Source organism: Aotus nancymaae, unplaced genomic scaffold (assembly GCF_030222135.1).
Source record: "Aotus nancymaae isolate 86718 unplaced genomic scaffold, 86718_ANA_hifiasm-v0.15.2.pri h1tg000019l, whole genome shotgun sequence".
Taxonomy (NCBI): Eukaryota; Metazoa; Chordata; class Mammalia; order Primates; family Aotidae; genus Aotus; species Aotus nancymaae.
Window position 1 is genome coordinate 61,325,914 of NW_026988431.1, and position 20,468 is coordinate 61,346,381.

The window sequence follows — 20,468 nt, forward strand, 5'->3', positions numbered from 1 at the left end:
AACGTGACCTATTTGGAAACAGGGTGGCTGCAGATGTCACTGGTTAAAATGAGGTGATACTGGAGTAAGGTTGGCACCTAGTCCAATATGACTGGTGTCCTTATAAAAAGAGCACCATGTGAAGAGACGAATGATATTTGCACAGAGGGGTGACTACACAGAGAGATGCAGGAGGAGAGGGCTGTCTATGAGCCAAGGAGGGAGCCTGGAACAGAACCTTCCCTCGCAGCCCTCAGAAGGAACCAACCCTGCCAGCACCTTGATTTCAGACTTCCAGCCTCCAAAACTGTGAAACAATGAATTTCTGTTGTCTTAGCCACTGTTTGTGGCACTTGGTGTGGCAGCCCTAGCAAACTGATACAATGGGATCTTGGTGAGGATTCAGTGAATTACTGCATATTGTCAAGAACAAAATTTCAACAAGTTGAATTTATTTATTTATTTTTGAGACAGAGTCTCACTCTGTTGCCCAGGCTGGAGTGCAAAGGTATGATCTCAGCTAATTGCACACCTTCTGGATTCAAGCAGTTGTCATGCCTCACCCTCCTGAGTATCTGGAATTACAGGCACATGCCACCACACCTGGCTAATTTTTGTATTTTTAGTGGAGATGGGGTTTCATCATGTTGGCCTGGCTGGTCTTGAACTCCTGACCTCAAGTGATGTGCCTGCCTCGGCCTCCCAAAGTGCTGGGATTACAGGCATGAGCCACTGCACCTGGCCTCAACAAATTGAATTTAAAGATCTAATTGACTTTTGTGAGATGAGAAATATACCATCTTGAAAATAGCTCTCTGATGATCAGAGCAGAGGAGGCAGGCTTTCCAGGAAGAAAAGGTTGAAGAAAACAAAAATCAGGAACCAATAGCAGATTGGTCATTTCAAAGGTAATTTCCTGGCCAGGCGTGGTAGCTGACACCTGTAATCTCAGCACTTTGGGAGGCCAGGGCAGGCAGATCACCTGAGGTCAGGAGTTTGAGACCAACCTGGCCAACATGGTGAAACCTTATCTCTACTAAAAATACAAAAATTAGCAGGGTGTGGTGGCGCGTGCCTGTAATCCCAGCTACTCATAAGGCTGAGGGAGGAGAATTGCTTGAACCCGGGAGGCGGAGGTTGCGGTGAACCAAAGTTGCACCACTGCACTCCAGCCTGGGTGACAGAGTGAGACTCCCCTTAAAAAAAAAAAGAAAGAAAAAAAAAAAAAAAGAAAAACAAAGGTGACTTTCTTTATGAAGCAGAGGGGACAGACTTCTTCCATGCTGCTTCAGGTTGACTGGATTGATTGCTGCGAATCTCCTGAAGTTTTTTTTTTTTTTTTGGTTTGTTTTTTCTTTTTGAAGACTGACCCATTTCTAAGTATAGTTTGATTACCTAGCAGGAGTGACTATTCCGTTTTGGTCTTTTCTGGTGGAACTTAGTGCAGGGACTTATTTCTCAGTCCAGAACAGTAGCCTCCCGTACATTTTATTTAACAATGTAAATCACTTAAAATAGTTCCTGGATGAAATAGTGGCATTCGAAGCAACCTGGATGGAGTTGGAGACTATTGTTCTAAGTGTAGTAACTCAGGAATGGAGAACCAGGTATCATATGTTCTCACTTATAAGTGGGAGCTGAGCTATGAGGGTGCAAGGGCATAACGGACTTTGGGGACACGAGGGGAAGAATGGGAGGGGGTGAGGGAAAGACTGCACATCGGGTACGGTGTGCGCTGCTTGGGGACAGGTGCACCAAAATCTCAGAAATCACCACTAAAGAACTTACGCATGCAACCAGAACCACCTGTTCCCCCAAAACCATTGAGATAGAGTAAGACTTAAAAATATACACCATGAAAAAGAAATAAAATCAGTGAAAAATAATAAAATTAAATAGTTCCTCATACGACACGAGCAGTGTATAATTGAAAGCTATTGTTTATATGATGAACTGCTCTTGAGTGGGGTAACAAAGCACTTATATTTGATCTTTCAGGTGCAAATCCCACATTCAGGCCTAAAGCAGCTTCAGGATTTTCCTGATACTCTAGTTCATACACCTCTTTGATCTAGCTTTTCTCCTATCTTTTGTTGTTAATTTAGTTTAGCTTAGTTTTAATTAGAAAAGTGATTCATGTTCACTAAAGAAAACGGTAATTTTCAGAAAGAAGAGAAACAGTCTCCTTAATTGCTTGCTACTCAGAGGCAATCACTTTCCCATATTTCCTTCCAATCTCTTTTAATACTTTTCTTGTACAATCGGCTGCGTTTTCTTCCCACATACAATGTTGTCTGTTTTTGGTTAGCACCATGAGTGTTTCGCATGCCATTCAAATACTTCCTAAGCCTAAGTTTTCATACTCACATGGCGTTCCATCTTACACATATATGTGACTTATTTTTAGCTTGTCTATTGCTATTCATTTACCATGTATCTTCTCACTTCCAAACTGCCTTCTTTTATGCCTGAATATCTTGTAAATTGATTTTTTTTCCTCACAGTTCATCCTCCTTTTTTACCCACTGAGGTCTTTCTTTCTCCCTCTGTATCCCAATCTCACCTTTATAAATTTACATTTATAGCATGTTTTCATAACATGACTTTCGCATTTAAAAAGCGTTTTCTCACATTCATCAGCTTATTTGGTGTCCATAGTAACCCTCTAGAATAAGCAGGGGAAGTAGAAACTACAATTCAGAGAAGTGATTTTCCCAAAGGCACTTAACTCAGATGGCTCTGGATTCACTGTCTACACCAGACCACTCAATAGGACGGTTCTTTTGGACACATGTTTTTATTTTTATTTTGGGGACACATGTTCTTAAAAGCTACATAAGATTCACATAGGTTTAAGAAAACAGCTTTTCATTGTTCATGTTTATAATATAGTTGATACCTCTTATATGTAATAATAGCTATGGGTTCTACTGAAAGTTTAAAACACAAGGAAAAATGAAATAATGGGTACCATGAGCTCTAGCGAGGATCTGACAGGGGCGTAAAATAGTTATGTGTGGTCTTTCACATCTCGCCAGTTTGTCTCAACATATCATTCCCCACCATACTTTTGAACTGACTCCACCCTTTTTCAAAGATAAACAAAAAACTAATTTGCTAATGGGTATATTGGAGATTGTCTCCTGTGACCTCAGTTATATTAAATTCTCTCCCTGAAGGGGATTAACAGTCCTCATAACCACCCCATTAGCCCTATCTTCCCATGTTTAAAAATCGGCTTTGTTCAATTATGAGGTCAGATTTCCCCTTTGTGGAGGTCTTCCTGAAACCAGCGTGTTTCCTGAGGAACGTGAAGAGAGCCAGGTCACCTGGGATTTCTTCCTTCCTCAGACAGTCTCCCTAAGTCAACATCGTCTCTGAATTTTCTATTTCCTTTTGGCAAAGAAAGAAAGAGGAAGTAAAACATCTCAGGCTCCGCACGACCAAAGGTTAAAGCTTTACTGCTTCGTTCTGATTGTATCAGCTTTTCAGGACAGCGTTTTCAAGGCCACAGCTTATTTTAATAGCTGTAATAATAGCAGTATTTTCTGATAATAATGGCAAACACTTTTTTTAGGCAAACGCTTTTAGTGTTTGTTGTGGTTGTGTGCCAGGCATGGTTCTCAGCAGTTTTCACTAATTCATTTCATCCTTACAACAATCTTATAAGGTAAATTTTATGATTGCCCTTTCTACAGATTGGCAAATGAGGCCGAGTTGTTTGGCCCCAAACTGCACAGACAGCAACAGACTGGGGGAGAAGACCGTCTTTCTCCAGTTCTGCTCCTCCTCGCTGCACTACGCTGGCCTCTCAGTCACCGTGCTGTTAACTTTACATCCACTGTCTTATTTAATCTCACACAGTGTAAGTTTTATTATTTACCTCTATTTACAGGTGAGGAATGAAGCTCAGTGCTGTTCAGTGGTTTGGCCACACTCCACTCTGGTAAGCTCAGTGAGACAGAACCAATTTCCTTTTCTATTTCTTTTAGTAAAGTCATTGACCCAGTGATGAGGCAACTCAGAAAATGCTCAGAATACCAAGCACAGGATTCCCCTAAAAACCAAGTGATGTGGTCAATAAACAAAGTCTAAATAAAGCTTCTCTGCCACCCTGTTACATGCTGCTGCATTTCTCCATAGAAATGTAACTTTCACCACCACCACGCAAAGCTGGACCGGTCACCAGGGAGCTGCTGGGAAGCAAGACGGATACCAGGGAGAGAGGAAAACACTTTGGGGTTAGGCCACGGTTTTCAGATCAGGTAGAAAAGCAGAGATGGTTAGACACACTCAGATTCTTTGACTCTGACTTTAGGCAGGAGGTAAAATCCAGTCTAGTCAGTTAAGAAAAGGCATTCATCAGAGATTCAACCTCACACTGTGACTTCAACAGGCATCTTGCTCTTGTGGAAAAATAGGCTTAGTTTCCAAATCAGTGTAAGCTTGAATATTAATGCAATGGGGAGCTTAATGTGAGAGGTAATGAGACCACCAAAGGAAATTAGAAGCATTAACTGGGGCACAGTGAAAGCATGGGCTGTTGGTAAAGGAATATCGTATTTGTACAGCTATGTAGTGGGGGGCAAGAGACACGGATGAAGAGAACAAAGAGAGAGAGAGAGACGAGTCCTGAGACTGGTAGCAGGAGAGCACAAGGCTCTTAGGAACAGAGGAAATTTTTTTAAATATACAACTTTGTGAAATGGGATTGCAGAGTATTATTCTGTTAGTATCAGGCAGGATTTCATGTGGCAACAGCCACAGCTGGAAACACTTTCTTTCAGAAGCACAGACCCTCTGGTGATTTTATTGCACTCTAAGAGTGTTGTTGAAAATAACAAGTTAGGTTTCTTTATGGGGTCATCGGCACTGCATACACCAGGACATGTATTGTGGTTCTATCCGTCCTATCTCAGCAAGCAGCAGGCTTGCAATCCAATCCTCTAACTTCCATTCTGTAAGATTTCCTTCTAACGTATCCCAGCAGGAACCATTACTGGCAAGAAGAACCGACCCTTTAATGTTTCAGAGCTGAATCAGGTCCGATTCTTTACACAGGGCTAATTGCCGAGTTCTCACGCTCTGTCCCATGGAACTGAGGCTGCCACATTGTCCATGCCAGGCTACTCACTGGACACAGAGTGAGAGACAGTGCATTACAAAACTTTCAGGTATATATACATCCTTGGAATTTTTTTTTTGTGTGTGAGATGGAGTTTTGCTCTTGTTGCCCTAGCTGGAGTGCAATGGCACCAGCTCAACTCACAGTAACCTCCACCTCCCAGGCTCAAGTGATTCTCCTGCCTCAGCCTCCCGAGTAGCTGGGATTACAAGCGTCCACCACCACGCCCAGTTCATCCTTGGACTTCTATGAAGGAACGACAGAACAACAGGAACAGCACTTTCCAGTGGCATTCAGGTTGTACTCTGAGGACTCTGAAACCTGAAATAAAGTCCATACTGGGGGAAAAAATAGGGCAGTATTGGTAGGAGGGGCCCTTGTTGCTATTACAGCTGGCCCATTTGTTTCTAGTCTGTAGGCTCTTTGGCAAATGTAATTGAACGATGATCACAGAATGAGAGAGCCAGAAATCTGATTTGAGTCCTTTGAAAAGTGCATTAGTCACTCAAGCTCCAAGGTTTAAGATTTCGATTTTTAGAAACATATAGTATTGCTCAGAGTCACAAGCCAGAAAGCCAAGCATCGTGGGCTGCTAGGACTCGAAGAAGTCTTTTTGTGTTCATACTTAAATGTGAATGTGGCTTCCAAGGCAACGAAGGAGATGGCTTCATTCATGTCACAAACTTTTAATTGAGAAACTTTTAATAACACTTATTAAACTTTTAATAGCTTTTAAATTGCGAAATTCTTGTTTATATAGCATCTAAAATGCCGACTCTCTCTTCTCTCATGTCCTTGTTTCTTTCTCCTTTTCCTTCTCCTGTTTTTCATGTTTTCTTTTTCATTTTCTACTTTTCTTCACTACATTTAACTTCCTCATATTCATCAACGTTTAGGATAATTGCCCCTAATGATTTGGTATTGCCCCATGTACACATGTCCCAAAGGATCAGAATATTTACGACTTTATTCATTTTGGCCCTACCCCGTATCCTGCAAATTGCAAAAGCAGCTTTACACTGTTGACCCCTGTTCAAATTGCAGCTGTTTTCTACTTTCCTCTCACTTCGTAGATTGCCTGTTGGAGGGTTACCTTAGCTTTAGTATCAAGCATTAACTCCAGTTTCAAATCAACCTTTTTTTCTAATTGTTTTCTGGTCACCCCTTCCAAATTGTGAGGTACCTGGTTGATTCATACTGACGTTGACACACTCAGGACACACACTTTCCATTCAGTTATGTACATTATTATTATTTTTTAAAGATACTAGAACTCAGTACTTTCTCCAAAGGACACTCAACATGCCCCTTGATGCATAAACAGATCTCAAGATTGTTACATTTGCACAATGTGGTCAGCCGGTGAGGTGTCATAATACAGGTAAAATAAAATTTAAAAAACAGGCTAAGGGGGCATAAAGGAAGGAGGAATTGAATCAAAGACAGGTTCACACATGGGTTGTGCTTTAAGGAAGATGTGGAAAAGGGTAAGAATCCTCTACCTCTGGATTTATTGTGAAATTTGGCTGTCATATCACTGTACTCTAATAGTCAATCTAGGAAAACAATCGCACAGAATGGAAACAGGAAATAAGAAAGTATTCTCCTCTCAACTGCTTTTGTGTTTCAGCAGTAACAGCAACAGCTACTATGTATTAAGAACTTACTATGTGCTGTGTACTGTGCCAGCTGCCTTACAGATATTAACTTACTTATGAATAAGACAAACCACTTGCTCAAGTGGTCAGGCCAGGGTTCAGCCTCAGGTATGCCTGAATCCAAAGCCCATGCTCTTAACCACCAGGCTTTTAACACCCGTGTTTCGTGGCTGGTAATATCTTGTCTCATGATTAGCAAACATAACAATAACTTGCTTCACATAGGTCTTCCCAAAGGACAGTGATCCTGACTCGGGCAGATGTCCTTTGTACTCCAGGAATTCAGCAGGCGCCCTGCTGCGGCCGTCACAAGGCGTCAGCCCAGTACAAGCCCGCCAGGCAGAGTCACATCACGTGGTCATTTCCCACCAGCAGAGCCCTCGCCCCCAGTCATCAAAGGCACAGACCCCACCGCTTTCTTCCCCTCCTGCCCAGAGTCCCACCTGGAAGTGCAAAGCTCATCTGAGGTTTCCTTTGCCTCCTCATTGCCACTGATGGGCCCTGGGAAGTCCCTTCCAACCCTAATGACAAGATCCTTAGAAAAGGGAACACACAGTTGCTGAGTGTTGTCCTGGCACCAGAAACCTTGCGAGACATTTTGTTCAGGTAATGTTATTCACCTCTGCGTCTTTAATCCTCAGTGTTCAAGAGTTATTGAGTCTGTATTATATAAGGCCTCGGTGCTTGCTAAGGGCTTTCGTACACGATCTCATTCAGTCCTCACTCACGCCAGCCTCGTTATCCTCACTTGTCTGGAATCCCTTACACATACACTTGTCTGAAGTTTGTTAGTAAACATATCTAATAGAATCTATATTTGAACATGCCAAAGATACCTTGAAATCATATAGTCAAATCAAACTCATCATTTCAACGTCAGCTTCCCAGACAAAATCACAGCTCCTCCACCTGTGTTTCCAAGTGTAATGAACGGTCTCAGTATCGTCTCATTTGTCCAAACTAAAAACCTAGATTTCTCTCTCTCCTTTACTCCCAATCTCCACAGTCAGTTAATCACCTAGAGCAGCCAGTGCTCCCTTCCAATCTCAGGAATCGATAAACTTCTATCTCCACTCACACTACCCATCCTGGCCACCACTACATCTCCCTGTGACTGCTCGGCCGTAATCTGCTTTCAACACTGAGTAATTTGCTAAAGCACACACCTCGTCTTGCACCTCCTGTTTAACATTATTTGGAGCGTCCTCCCGCAAGCTCCTCAGTAAGAAAGACTCTCCATCCCTGGGCTCCGATCACATTCCCTGGCCCCAGCTCGCTGCCTCAAACTTGACAGAAAATCGGTATCTTTGTCAGTCAGCCAGTTGGGTGAGATCATCTGACCCTCGGTCCCACTGGGTGCCGAATAGCAGGAACTCGGAGTATAATGAAGAGGGAGGTTCTTGGCCAGTGACTGACCCCCTGTTTGCTCTCTGCTTCAGAGGGAAGGATAAGCCTCGGCCCAGAAGGCAGAGGAACTGTGTTCAGCTGTGAGAGGACTTCCAAGGGAGGAGAAAGGCACTCAGAGACCCCGTGCTGAGGTGCAGGCCCGAGTGGACCCACAGGCCCTTCCTCGTCTCTGTTTGTACCATCTGACAGCCCCGTAACCTGAAGGGCCAAAGGCCTCCTGACGAGGACAAGAACATTACTGATCTGGGGCTGGGCCAGTGGCTCATACCTGTAATCTCAGCACTCTGGGAGGCCGAGGTGAGCAGATCACAAGACCAGGAGTTTGAGACCAGCCTGGCCAGCACAGTGAAACCCATTTCTACTAAAATACAAAGAATAGCCGTGAGTAGTGGTGCGCACCTGTAATCCCAGCTACTCCTTCTGAGTTCATTCGGAAGGAGATCACCTTTGCTCAGGAGCACCATTTGCTGCTCTGACTTCCTTCAAGGCCTGTCAGAGGTGGTCTGGCTTTGGAATAGGTACGATAGAGCTGAGGCAGGAAAATCACTTGAACCAGGAGACAGAGGTCGCAGTGAGCCGATGTTGTGCCACTGCACTCCAGCCTGGGCGACAGAGCAAGACTCTGTCTCGGTAAATAAATAAATAAATAATAATAAAATAATATGTATTACTGATCCGATATTTTCTCATCATACTGCACGGAATGTTTTTAATCGGCCAGCTGGGGTTTAGGGTGGGGATGAGAGGGCCCACGAGACAGACACCACTCCCCTCCCAGCTATCTGAATCAAAACAAGGACTTGAGATCTGAACCTGAGCTGGGACCACGGGGTTTGGTTCATCATTGAGTGTTTACCTTCCTGAATTCCTTTCTGCTCCACGCCTCATACCCCAGTTCCTCTTTTCTGAGCAGAGATATCTCCTCTTGGTGGTGGAGGCTCAATTACCAGCAGAATCCCTGCAGAGACAGCAAGATGGTCTTTCCAGTGTTGAGTTAACCAGGAGGCTGAAAAAACACACATTCTTGTCTCCTGCAAATCAGAGGCACCAAAACAGTTGTTTTTAAAGAATTTGGTTGCTATTCCCAAGAAAAGCCTTCAAACCAGTCATTGTAGGAAAAAATGAGAATTTGACTGTACTTTCTAACACTTGCCTTATAAAGCTTCATAGTGCTTTAATTTTAAATTACATATGAGGGGACACAGAGGTATTACAGAGCCTATTCTGCCTTTGGTACCTGTTCCGAGACCAAATTACCTCTGACAGGCCTTGAAGGAAGTCAGAGCAGCAAACGGTGCTCCTGAGCAAAGCTGATTGCCGTCCGAATGATCTCAGAGGGAACTAGGCAGGCCTAGGGTCATCGAGAGGACCTTAGATGTCACCTGACCCATCTCACTTTTCGCATTACGCTTCCTTACTTATGGTTGGTAAGGTTAGGGGACTTGCTTGGGATCATACGGTTGGGCTAATGTCAAAGCCAAGTCTTAAAACCTGGTCTGACACCGGAATAATATTTTTCCAACAATAGCACATGGGGCTCAGCAAGAGTCCAGCGTTCCTTTCCGCACCTCTGCTCCCAGATGGCAAACTTACCTCATGTTGGAATTTGCAAACTGCTTTTGAATAACCAGAATCCAGGATCCCATCGTCCTCAGCTTACACATCAGGGCAGCGCTGTTTCCTCCTTGTTACAAGCTGTCAGGGTGTGGGGGTGACAGATGACTTCACCACAGACCACGCAGTGAGTCAGGGGCTGAGCCAACTCCCCAGCTCCCGGCTCCCGGATTTTTCTTTCTGTTTCTGAGTCAGCTGAGCTGCTCAGCCTCCCACGCTGTAAACACCACACAGAGAAGGAAAACAATGAAGCTGCTTATTTAGAAAAGACCTGCTTCCCTGCCGAGTGTCCCTACACGTCTCCTTTTATGACATGGTTGGCTACCAGGAAGACAGGATGGAAGACGACTGTGAAATGGGCGCTTACAGGGTCTTGGTCCACATCTTTACTGACAAAACAAGCCCAGCAAAGCTTCAGGTAGGAGCACAAGTGAGCAACAGAGCCGAGATGGAGGCCTCGGGCAAAGGTCCAAATCTTTAGGACCATTTAGCCAAATGTGCCTTTATTAGATCATGCCATGTGATACGATCAGGCGATAAACATTATCTCTGCCCCAGAAAAAATAGCTGCCATCTTCTCGGACAAAATCAAATCTCTAGGTTACGAGGTAGACATGAGGGAGGGAAAAATTCACCTCCCTGACTCTTCTCCTCGGGCAGTGCTATTTGTTTATTTATTTATCTGTGACAGAGTCTCGCTCTGTCGCCCAGGCTGGAGTGCAGTGGCGCAATCTCGGCTCACTGCAACTTCTGCCTCCCAGGTTCCAGGGATTCTCCTGCCACAGCCTCCCGAATAGCTGGGATTACAGGTGTGTGCCACTATGCCCAACCAATTTTCGTATTTTTAGTAGAAATGGGGTTTTGCCATGTTGGCCAGGCTGGTCTTGAACTCCTGACCTCAAGCGATCCACCCACCTCGGACTCCCACAGTGCTAGGATTACAGGTGTGAGCCACTGCACCAGACCAGGCAGTGCTTTTGAAACTGCAGTGAGCATGTCTTCAAAATGCAGAGATTTAGGCCTCACTTCCAGAAGGAGGCAGGTCTAGGGGAGGGCGGGAGGCCTGGGCATCTGCATTTCTAACAGGCACTCTAGGACCACACTGCTCCATCTCTGCTGCTGCCACCAGGTCGCATCTAAAGGGTGCTGCTTTTACTGAGGTGTCTCCCCTTCCAAACAAGGCTGAAACATTTACAGAAGACTGTGCTAAAGGCCTTGTAATGAAAATAAAAAGTAATTAAGCACAGAATAGCTTACAACTAAATAATCTGGTTTACAAGAGATCGTTTTCCCACCTTTAGTGTGGAGTGCCCTGCACGGAGTATTCCCAGATGGACTCCAGCCTGTCTATGCAAGAGAACATTTTTTTTTTTTTGAGACAGAGTTTCACCCTGTCGCCTAGGCTGGAGTGCAGGGGTGTGATCGCCGCTCACTGCAATTGCCGCCTCCTGGGTTCAAGCAATTCTCCTGCCTCAGCCCCCAAATAGCTGGGATTACAGGCACGCACCACCACACCCAGCTAATTTTTTTGTATTTTTAGTAGAAATGGGGTTTTACCATGTTAGCCAGGCTGGTCTCAAACCCCTGACCTCAGGTGATCTGCCCGCTTCAGCCTCCCAAAGTGCTGGGATTACAGGCCTGAGCCACCGTGCCCGGCCCCTGTCTGTGAAACTACTCATCTCTTTCCTCAGCAACTGATTCTGGAAAAATCTAAATTGGTAAAAAGATACAGTCCCTTAAATGCTCGTGGTTTTACCTAACCCAGTACCGTATCTGGATGAACCTCAATTCCAGAAAGTAAAAATAGGAGGGAACTTGGGAGGGCTGGTGGTAGCTGGCATCAGTTCCTCTCAATTCATTCCCAACTAGTCTTGGTGATTTGAGAGGCAGCAGCTTGTAAACTAGACCAGGTTTGATATTTCAGTTTAGGATTTGTTCATTCAACCAGTATTTTTTGCAGCACCTGCTATGTGCTGGAGCCCATGCGAGGCATTATAAGTACCATGAAACAATGAACAACACAGACTGCCACCCTTGTCTTCCCGCCTCCCCCACATCTACCTCCCTCTGCGAGTGAAGCCTAAATCTCTGCATTTTGAGGACATGCTCACTATAGTGTGAGAAGCACTTACAGCTCTCAGAGGAGACAACTAAAACAAATCAATATCTCACTGGACGGTCAACAGGCCACATCTGGGCCTTTGTAGCATGTTACTGGCCAACATGATGAAATCCCATCTCTACTAAAAATACAAAAAACGTATCCGGGCATGGTGGGGCGCACCTGTAGTCCCAGCTACTCAGGAGGCTGAGGCAAGAGAATCCCTTGAACCCGGGAGACGGAGGTTGCAGCGAGCCGAGATGGCGCCAGTGCACTCCAGCCTGGGTGACAGAGCGAGATTCTATCTCAGAAAAAGAAAAATAAAGTTGGACTTGACCCACGTTACTCAGAGCGAGACACTGAAAGGGTTCAGCTGGGATAATGACTCTCCTCTGACCGGTATTGGAAGGCTACTCAGGCTGCTGTGCGGAGTGGATTGGAGCAGGCAAGACTGACTTGGGAGCAGATATTTCAGGACATTCATGAGCAGCCCACCCGCTTACAGAGGCCATTCAGGAATGCCGAGGGATTGTGCCGCATGTTTCCTTCCTGCGAGGCCCTACACAAAGTGTACAGCAGAATCCTGGACACAGAGCAGGTGCTCGAGGAAGGGTTCTGCCTCAGACCTCAGGCAGAAAGTCTCAGTCCAGTGCTCATCTGCCTTTGCACAGAGGACGCTCAGGACTTCCATAGAAATGTTACGTTTTCTTCTTGACACTATTGGAGGGGTAAACTTTTAAAATGAAGCCATTCCAAAGCTCTTGACCTTCTTTGCCAGCTTTTGAACTCATCTTTGATTTGGGTGAAAGCCACGTCTGTCTCAGGCATGACATTCCTGAGAGAGCTTCTAAGTCGTCTTCGGACATCCATTAAGTTTAAGGAAAAGGCATAAAAATACCGCAGGCTAATGAGAGGCGAAAGGGGCGTACACACGTGTGCAAATAGAGCAGAAAATGATAGAAACATCTAGAATAAGGCAGATTTTCTATATCTGGTAGTGGAGAGGGGACTATTTCCAAAGAAACGTTTTGTTTTTCAGCCTGCTACAACAGATTGCTCTGGAGGTGTAGATCCATTAAAGTCAGATTGATTTAGAGAGAGAAGATACTGCTCATGTCAAAACTATAGTTACCTCAACCCCCACCTCCACCAAAGTCTCAAATCTCAGCGTGGGAGAAACCCATTATAATTCCACTTTATAGTGCTAGAGTGGTCTGCTTAGATTTCATCTGCTGGAATATTTACTTTGGATAAAATGCAAGTTCTCTGTGGAAGGCTGGGGGAATTACAACAGATGAAACAAGAAGAGAATTTTAAAGATGAGCCCAAACCCCAGGTGGGATGCTTCAGTATTCAATTAATTGAGTCTTCCCACATCCACACTCCCTCTTGTTGAACCTTGGGTCATTGGTTGTTTTATTCTAAGATCTCAAAGCTCTTTTCAAGCAGATGCTTTTCTGCTCAATTGTTGCAGAGATAAAAGAGTTGCAGCTAGTCAAACTAAAACATCCACCTGCCTATTGGGGGTGAGTGGTGAGGGTTGTAGACCATAGAACAAGCTCGCAGATGCTTTGACCTGTATGCAACGGGCTAGTATCCTTCAAGAATTCCTACCCATCCAAAGGCTCACAGTGTCTGAAAAGCCATCTCCCTTGGTCATTCATACCCAGGTAATAATATTTCTTTTTCATTTACCACAAGAGGAAAGAAATTAGTCTTCCCGGAAGCATCTGGTGGTCTACAAGTCAAGGAGTGCCCAGGTTGGTTCTGATGTTTATTCTTTTAGCTGAAGACCACCGATCACAGCCCTAATACCCCAGCACCCAACTTGTTTGCTTGAAACCAATAGAGTGAATCCCGAAAACATCAGTAAAGCTCCCAGAGAAACCCCTACCCTAATGTTCATTCAACACATACTTAGGGAGCTTCTGCTATGTTGCAGAGGATGGCTGTTCTGGGGACCAGCCAGTCCCTATTCACACAGAGCTTGCCTTTTAGCACGGGGAAAACAGACAATAAACAGGAACAATATAAGTAGTACTATCTATCGTGCACTGATAAGGGCTAGAAAAGAAGAATAAAGGGTAAGAATGGAGATAAGGGGTCGGGGCAGTCGGGAAAGGCCTCTCTGGCAAGCCGACCTTGAGCCGAGGAAAAGGGGATCCAGAGATTAAGCCGGAGTCTGCTGGAAGAGCATTCTGGGGACAAGGAATGGCGAGGACGGATGCCCTGAGAGAAGAGAGAATGACTCCTGCCACCCTATGATACGGTCTGAGGGACATAGACTTCCACTGGCAAAACAGAAAATGAAAAAAATACCTTTTCTCTTTCTTTTCTCTTCCTTCATTTTCCTTATTTATTTTCACATCTTCTCTCCCCCATTTCTTCCTTCCTTTCTCCCTGGTCCAAATCTTCGTTTACTGAATCAGCCTCTCCAATTACTTTGCTCTGGGATATGAGCATTAAAGATGATAAACTTCAAATGCTTTTGTGGCGAGAGAAGTTTCCCTTTTCTGGTGACTACTGAGAGTAAGAATTAGGAGGAAAGCTTTAAGGATGAGGGAGAAACAGACATTTGTTGATCACAGTAAGGTTTGTAGCTGTTCTAGTAGGAAACGTGTTTGTGGGGATTCTGTCCTAGGTCAGGATTTGAAGAAGCGTGGCCCACTTCCCAGTCCCTGTGGAGCAGAGGATGGCTGACGCGCTGCGCTAAGCGGAAAGCTCGTCATGAAATGACCGAAAAGGGCCGAGGGACTCTGTGTGTGTGTGTGTGTGTGTGTGTGTGTGCAAGTGTGTGTGTGTATGTGTGTGCAAGTGTATGCAAGTGTGTGAGTGTGTATATGTGTGCGAGTGTGTGTGTATGTGTGTGTGAGTGTGTGCGTGTGTATGCGTGAGTGTGTGCGAGTGTGTGTGAGTGTATGTGTGAGCGTATATGTGTGTGTGAGTGTGTGTATATGTGTGTGCAAGTGCGTGTGTGAGTGTGTATGTGTGTGCAAGTGTGTGAGAGTGTGTGTGCGAGTGTGTGTATGTGTGTGTATGTGTGAGTGTGTGCGAGTGTGTGTGTGCGTGTATGTGTGAGCGTATATGTGTGTGTGCGAGTGTGTGTGTGTGTGAATGTGTGAGTGTGTATGTATGTGTATGTGTGTGAGTGTGCATGAGTGTGTGTATGAGTGCGTGAGTGTGTGTGCAAGTGTGTGAGTGTGTGTGAGTGTGTATATGTGTATGTGAGTGTGTGTATGTGTGTGCAAGTGTGTGTATGTGTGAGTGTGTGAGTGTGTATGTGTGTGAGTGTGTGTGAGTGTGTATGTGTGAGAGTGTGTGTGTGTGTCTGTGTGTGTGTGTGTAGCAGTGGAAAGAGGTTGATGCAAGGAAGATAGAATAGGAAAACTGAGCTCTGCTGACTGAGGGCTTAGCTGCAAGGTGCCCCTTCAGAGTCTAGGGTTAAGAGCACATCTGTGGATGGATCTGAGAACAAAGATAAATGAAATAAAAAAGCCATCTCTGAACCTCAACCGCCCTCCCCAACTTCACACTAAGCCCCACACCAATTCCTTGTTGACTTCAGTATTATATAAGTAGGAATATATCCCTTGAGCCCAAAGAATTGAATTCAGAATTTTAGAATTCTGAGTATTCACTTGACCCGCTATAACCTTTCTTGTGACTTCTAGTACCACCCTTTTATTCAGTGTTGAGGAACATAGTCCATGGGTTGCATCTTTTAAAAATGCTTTAGTTTACATAAGCACGTCAACCCAGAAACTGGTACGTTGTTTTCCCAGAATAGAGTATGGTGAGAGCTTCTTGTCACTTTTCTGCTCTCTCAGCTTTTCCTATCCTTCTGTACCTGCAAAGGATTTTATTTAAACACACTTATAACTCCCTCAGCATTTGTTAGTTAAATATGCAGCATATTGTCCCTCCTTAATGCCAGCCTAAAAAGTAATTCTATTCATTTGAAAGAATGGCATAATTCTGAGTTTAAGGGCATCAACTGAGTTTTATTCTGTGTGTTTACAATCTAACTGCCTATTAGTCTCTCAGCCATCAGCTTGCACAAACACAAAAATCACTGTGGAATTTTGTGGTATTCATTCAAGCATTGACAGATACCACGGATTATTATTAGGAACACTTGTGTGGTACATTCATCTAGGGTCTTTCCTGCGGTGAATAAACTGATTAACACAGAGAATTATCAGGCCAAGCCTTGGGAAATCCTTTGTTAATCCTGGATATATGGTGTCCCTGCGTTGCCAGATGAGACAGAATTATTACCTGTTGAATGGCAGGATGTTCCACTTAACTCTGGCACGTTTGCATCGCTCACAGTTTCCCTTGTTTGCTCTCTTTCAGTGAAAGACCTGCCTCTTACCTGAAATAATCCTGATCTACATGAGCATTGATTATTACTTTTCAGTCTTATCTTTAAAAAAAAAAGACAAAGTCTCGATCTGTCACCCAGGCTGGAGTGTAGTGGCATGATCTCAGCTCACCGCAACCTCTGCCTCCTGGGTTCCAGTGATTCTCCTGCCTCAGCGTCCTGCGTAGCTGGGACTACAAGCATGAGCCACCACACCCAGCTAATTTTTGTATCTTTAGTAGAGACCAAGTTTCACCATGTTGGCCGTGCTAGTCTCGAACTCCTGACCTCAAGTGATATGCCTGCTTCGGGCTTTCAAAGTGCTGGTATCAGAGGCGTGAGCCACCGCACCTGGCCCAGTCTTATTTCTACTAAGTTAAATTACTAGTGTTCTGGCCATCTTATTTTCTAACTAGTTATTCACCTCGAATACCTCCTTCCTGGGCCCTCTACATTGAATTCCGTTGGCAGCGATGCATAGCCTACAATTGCCTTATGATTTTGTGCCCTAGATAACAGGATGCAGGTCAATTGATACCATGTATCGATTACCACGTGCCAAGAACCTCAGAGACAAGTGGACATTTAGTTGGTCAATTTATTGTGCCTAACCCAGAGCTCTAATGGCCAAAGTGTTTGAAAGAATGCTTTTGTATTTGTGTGAGGGGATGTGACTGCTGCCATAGTGGGAACAGCCTCTTCCCTGGGATACGTGTAAGATCCGCAGATGGCTTTCCCTTTCAAATTACGCATCCCTTTACTACTACCCATCTGCCATGGCAGACCCTGGCTACATCCACACCCACTGGGAATTGCTTTGTATAATGACTATAGTATAGACAGGAGCCTGTTACATATTTAAAGCAATGAGGGTTCGACAAGAGGTTGGAGTCTTGAGCTTAAGATACGGGCCCAGAATACAGACTGAGGAAACAGGTTGATTTCATGCTTACTCCCAAGGAATTCCAACGGGTTCTACTGAACTCCTCTTTCTTGAGGCTCCACCAAGTGAATTAAAGCCCATCAAGTTCACACTAGCTAGTTGCCCAGAAGAATCCCCAGATATGAAGTTCATATGAAGATATGAAGTTCAGCTGTGCTCAGATCTTTGAAGAACACTCTAGCCCCAATCTTGCAAGAACACTCCAGATTGCAAATCCAATCTCACCCTTTGTGTACAACAATAAGGTAAGAGATAGAGTATGCAACTGTCCCGGTGTGCCCAGGACTGAGGGGGTTCCTGGGATGCATGACTTTCAGTACCAAACTTGGGAAAGTTCTGGGCAAATCAGGACGAATTAATCACCCTATCCGAGACTGTAATTATATAAATGGTAAACTTCGATGCTACCCTTCCACTCCCAGTGCCATAACAGCTGCAGAGAGACGGCATTACTTGGCTGTAGATAAGGAGAGCCATGGTTCTTGTGTGTAAACCACATATATTCTGATGCTTATTTAATTAAAAAAACAAATTTACCTTCTGAAAATACTTGGAACTCAATCAGTGACATTCCAAAATTAGCTTTAAGTGATAAAATTTTATGTAATTATGACAACCATCTCTAAAATAAGTGATTAAGTGCTTCAATCACAAAAACAAATGGTCTGAAAACAAATCTCTCGGTAATTATAAATATCCTCTAAGATATTTGCCCAATTACAAGCTCTTTGAGTTCTGTTTTTACATTTTTTGCCAACAAAGGTTTCTTAGCGACAAGTCAGCCGTCTCTTCTCTCTCATCAGCTTTCTCTTTTTTCTCCCCCACCTTTGCTATTGATACTAAAGGGAAGGGAAGCCGCTGCTCTGTGCTGCCCTCCTCTTCTCAGTTTATAAACATAAAAACGAGAGTGTCTAAGGGTAACAGTTCCCAACGTTTGTACCAAGGTTTGTACAAGGATGTGTTCCTGAAAGAAGCTGCATCTGATGGTGCCTTAATTCATGAAAACCCACACAAGAGTAATAATTTAATCTTGGGCAAAGTTGCCTTGGGCGTCACTTTTATTCTCCTTATTTTACTGACGTGGAGACTGCACAGTTTGCTTGAGTTCTCATGCAAAGGTATTTTCATTTCACCAGAGAGGGTGAAACTGAGACTTTGTAATGACAACAAAGAGGGTAAGTAAAACTGACTGAACTCACTCAATAAAATGAAAACTAAATATACTTTACTATGATACTATTTAAGCATGTGTGTCTGTGCATAGAAGTTTGATGCACAAAGGTGAGAGATGAAATACACAATGATAGCCCGTCCAGAATGGGTGTGTTTACCTCTGTGCATCTATATGTCTACATCCATATCCATACCCATAACTATGTGCATGTACATTAAAAAAATAATAAACAGCATAGAGTCTGATCATAACTTTCAACCCTTCAGTTCTTAACTAGAAATCGTTGAAACCCTTAGCTAAGGTTGCCAAGGGATGTCTCTTTTTCTGTTATTGCAAATTTATAGATGCTTTCAATTTCTGAAGGCATTTACCACCCTCACCATCTGTATTTGAAATGGCTTCTTTCTTATAGCAGAGATTTCAATACTATTTTAGAGAATTCACAAATCTCTTGGCAACAATGATTTTTAAAGTTCATTCTTTAAGTCTTCATCACATGCTAGAATATAAGAAGATTTATTCTTCTTTAATACATTCTGCAAAATGCCAGCCGAAGTTGCTTATTACCTGGAAGATGTCTTGTCTCTGTTTAAATGGCAGAGCATTTCTCTGCCCTGTCTTTTTGAGCTTTTAATTCTATGTTCTGTGTTGCTGTAGGTGGTGGTAGGGAGAGTTTTATAAACTTACGGCTTTTGAGCTAAGAGACAAATTCCAGGCTAATCTGCGCTTTTAAAATGTCTCTCCAGCGTAATAGTGCCTGGGTTTTATGACATTTCCTGTTTCACCCCACTGAACTTTCCTCCTGCATGCAGAAACACAGGGTTTCCCAGCTTATACATTTCACAGTCATTATTATATAGTTATCACTATGATAAAAATAGCTAAAATAAAATTCCAAAAATGTCAAGATCCAACGTCAAATACAGAAAGTTAGTTAGTCTCTGCTCCTATTGCAGTCTTGCCTTGCTGTTCTGTTCTGTTCTGTTTTCTTTGTTAATAGATGTTAACTAGCTGTCTATCTTCCAGTGCTAAGCTACGGGGAGACTTGTAGATTTTTAAAAATCAACCTAAGTGTATAATGAAGTGGCAGTTACAGCTTTTGAGTGACCAAAGGTCCACAGAGAAGTCCTTTGGAGGCCCTCTCATTTTCCTGGTGGTGATGTAACAATTTCCTAGGCAAGCTTCATAAGGGCCTGCTGTATTCACTTGTATATCCCCAGCGACCAGTGAAGCATCTGACAAACAGTAGGTACCAAATGAAGAGAAGAAAAGCAGAAACAAATAACAAATTCCAAAAAGCTGTCAAATAGCACAAGCATAGGCTATAAACTCAGGAATTCTAGTAAGTTCAACTTCATGGAATTTCCATCATAAGAAAAAAGTATATGTCATATTTAATTGTACATACTATATTATCAAATATATTCCTGATAGAAGAGATCTTCTGGTTTGACCACATGTTGATAAAAATAGATTCCTTCACTTATAATTTTACACATCTGATATTTGAAAAGAATACACTTCTATTTGTTCAGAGGTGAGCATGTTACCCAAAGAGTGCGGGCATGGTGGTGCTGGGGCAGGGGGCATCCCAGGCTTTTTTGGGGGATTAATATATGGAAGGCGGGAGAGCCAATTTGTCCTTCTGCTGGGGTTGCTAAGCTGGAATGATATCGTGAGCCAGCAACGTGAGGGCAGACGAGGCCACAGGGACGGAGACAACTAAGGGGGAGAGAGACAGATCACAGCACCACTGAAGCCCTTGAACTGAGCCGTGCTTAAATGAAGCTGCCTCCCTGCCTTCTCCTGTTCTGTGAGTCAACAAACTTCCCCTTTTCTTCTGTCATTTGAAGCCAAGAGTCCTAACTACTGTACAAGATGATAGCTATTTGCATTGTCTTACTAGTCTGTCTTAGATAAATTCATATTGCTAAGAAAAAAATAATTTAGGCTCATATGGATATCTTCTCTATTGGACGTTTGGAAAATGAACATCCCCTATACCTCTGTTATCTCCTTTCTTTGCTTATTTTAATCAGAGGGCACTGTGCTCTCAGTAATAAGATAGTAATGGCTTGCACTTGCACAGTAATTTAAAGTTTCA

At 43.7% G+C, this 20,468-nt stretch overlaps 1 long non-coding RNA gene across 3 annotated transcripts in view; it reads right to left on the reverse strand.

Moving 5' to 3' along the window:
- Positions 1-9,953, reverse strand: part of LOC135275900 (uncharacterized) — a 58,783-nt gene extending 48,830 nt beyond the window's left edge. The window contains exons 1-2 of one of the 3 annotated variants that reach the window (XR_010343499.1): positions 9,763-9,953; positions 9,026-9,127 (exon numbers count right to left, since the gene is read on the reverse strand). This is a non-coding gene — a long non-coding RNA (uncharacterized LOC135275900). Of the gene's footprint in view, positions 1-9,025; positions 9,201-9,762 lie in introns of all 3 variants that reach the window. The other 2 variants (XR_010343500.1, XR_010343498.1) reach the window with 2 other exon arrangements.
- Positions 9,954-20,468: the final 10,515 nt, after the last annotated feature.